This window comes from Vombatus ursinus, unplaced genomic scaffold, assembly GCF_900497805.2.
Source record: "Vombatus ursinus unplaced genomic scaffold, bare-nosed wombat genome assembly UNPS02014781.1, whole genome shotgun sequence".
NCBI classification, from domain to species: domain Eukaryota; kingdom Metazoa; phylum Chordata; class Mammalia; order Diprotodontia; family Vombatidae; genus Vombatus; species Vombatus ursinus.
The window spans coordinates 27,829,950-27,832,770 of NW_020954559.1; positions in this window are offsets into that span (position 1 = coordinate 27,829,950).

Here is a 2,821-nt window from a genome sequence, read left to right on the forward strand (position 1 = left end):
TCTCTCTCTCTCTCTCTCTCTCTCTCTCTCTCTCTCTCTCTCTCTCTCACCTATCTTATCACTCTATGGTCTTCTTGGTATGCTCATTATCTTTAATATATATCCTTACTGTTAGTATACACCAAAGTTCTGTCTGGATTCTCTTTTCTTTCCATATACTTCTTCTCTTGATCACCTAATCAACTTCCATGTTTACTTAGCACCTCTATGCAGATGATTTCCAGATCTATATGTCCAGCCCCATTCTCTCTTTCCTGAGTTTCAATGTTACATCACCAACCACCTATTGAACATTGTAAACTAGGTATTCTACAGGCATTTTCAAATAAAATTAAACAAGGTAAGCATTATATTAGTTTCCATTCTTTGTTTGTTTTGCAAAATTGTGGATTTTTTTTTAATGCTTGGACAATGAAATCAGACAGTAAAATGCAATTCTCAAATGCATGATCAAGATGTGTCTTATATGAAAGGCTTGTTCTTCAACACAACATATCAAGAAAAAAAATACATCCCTAATGTCAAAACCAAGCATTGATATATCATATTAAGATTTGTAAAGTTGGTGGAATTGTAAACTGATCCAACCATTTTGGAGAACAATCTGGAATTATAACCAAAGAGTTATTAAACTGCCTTACCCTTTGACCCAGCAATACCACTTCTAAGTTTATTTCCAAAGATGATTAGGGAAAAAGGAAAACAACCTATATGTTCTAAAATATTTATAGCAGCTCTCTTTGTGGTGGCAAAGAACTAGAAATTGCAGGAATGCTTGTCAGGTGAGGAATGGCTGAACAAGTTGCGGTATATGATTGTGATGGAACACTATTAGACTATAAGAAATGATGAACTTTATGACAGACTTGTATGAAATAATAACTAAATAATTAAAATGATGATAAAAATTTTAAAAATGAGGAGAAAAATGACCAGAACTAAAAAAACATTATATACAGTAACAGCAAAAAATTTTTAAGAACAACTTTGAGTGACTAAGTAATTTCAACTATTACAAATACCCAAATAAACTACAAAGGACACATGAAGGAAGATGCTATTTGTATCCAGAGAGAAGTGAAAAATCAAAGTATGTGTAGAGTGATTATAGACACATACATACAAACACACACACGCACACACACACATATACATATATACAAATACACAAACACATATATATGTTTATGTCTAATGGCAGTCATCTCTAGGTTTGAGTGGGGAGGGAAAAAAGAGAAAAAAACAGAAATTTACATAATAAGTTTATTATATATTTAAAAATAATAGCAAGTTGTAGATTTGCAGTTTCCTATGCAATCATTTTTAAAAATATACTGTTATGAGAATGTTTTATTTCATAAATTAAAAATTAAAATTAAAAATAATTTTTAAATGTTTTATAAAACTAATTCCATGTACTATGTAATTTGATAGAAAATGTTCTACCAGTATGGGAAAAAACTTGAGAATTTAGAGATCTATGAAGAAATGAAAATCAAGTGCCAGAGTTAGAAATGTTGATGGTGGCAATTTAGAAAATGAATATGGATAAGGAGAATGTTATGTAGCCATAGAATTTCCAGTAAGATTGGGGAAAGGCATGGTAGAGAAGAGATAACACGTGGTTTTGTTTTGTTTTGCTTTGCTTTTATTAGGTCCTTTTCATTTAAGGGCTTAACTTAATTTTCTTGGCTTCCTTGTATTGTTGATGTGTTCTCTCAAGTCACAAACAAGCAAAATCTCAGGCAATTTGTTTTAAAGTTCAATAAGTTGTAATAGCATTTGTATAATCAATCAATGAACAAATTAATGAATCAACAAATAAAAGGAAATTTATTGAGCAAATTTATAATTATGACTAGATAAATTATGAATAATATCCTAAATAATACATTTTATATTCTTAAAATTCATAATGACATTAGATCCATAAAGTAAATATAAACATTATAAATATTTCAATTTTATTATCAATTTTCTTGTATCTCTTGACTTCTTACCCGTAATTTAAAATATTTAGTGAAGATCCAGTAGACCTTGAGAGTCATAAACTAAAGATGAATACCATCTTTGGGTTAATTCACTTATAGAAGAAACTATGGGCTTTCTTCATTCATTCATAGCACCTACCATATAACCACTAAGAGGATATGGTGTGAAATCAGCAGCTTTGGAACACATGCCTTTCTATCATTCCCATAACAACTGCCTATATGCATCCTGGGGTGGGGGTGCAGATCACCTAGTGGACTCGAAGTAATGAGACTACTGTGCATTGAGTAACAGGTTACTTAACGGATGTTAGCTAGGTAAATCCTTTTCCTTTGAAATCTAGCTCATGAACAGCCTTAGACTCCCCTGAAAAGAAATTATTCCTTTGTCCAGAGGCAAGTAGGATAGTTCTCCTTGTGTCACAGCCTGTCTTCTGATATGGAGGATCTGGCTACTCTTTAGAGATCTTTGATGTCTCAAACCTGCTTACCCCTAGCCCAGTACCCATAAGGTAGAACCTGGAATTTATAGCCTAACACCTACTAACAAATTGTTGGGCAAATTCCCCAGAGAATAGCTACCCCAGTTCAAGGTATTTAATGGATCCACAATGACTAAAACCATAGTTCAAGAACTCTTATTGCTAGGTTAGCATTTAGTGATATAGAATTGTTTTACTTTTTTTGGGGTGAGGCAATCTGGGTTAAGTGATTTGACCAGTGTCACACAGCTAGTGAGCATCATGTATCCGAGGTCAGTTTTGAACTCAGGTCCTCCTGACTGCTTGGCTGGTGCTTTATCCACTAGCTGCCTGAAATAGAAAAATTAA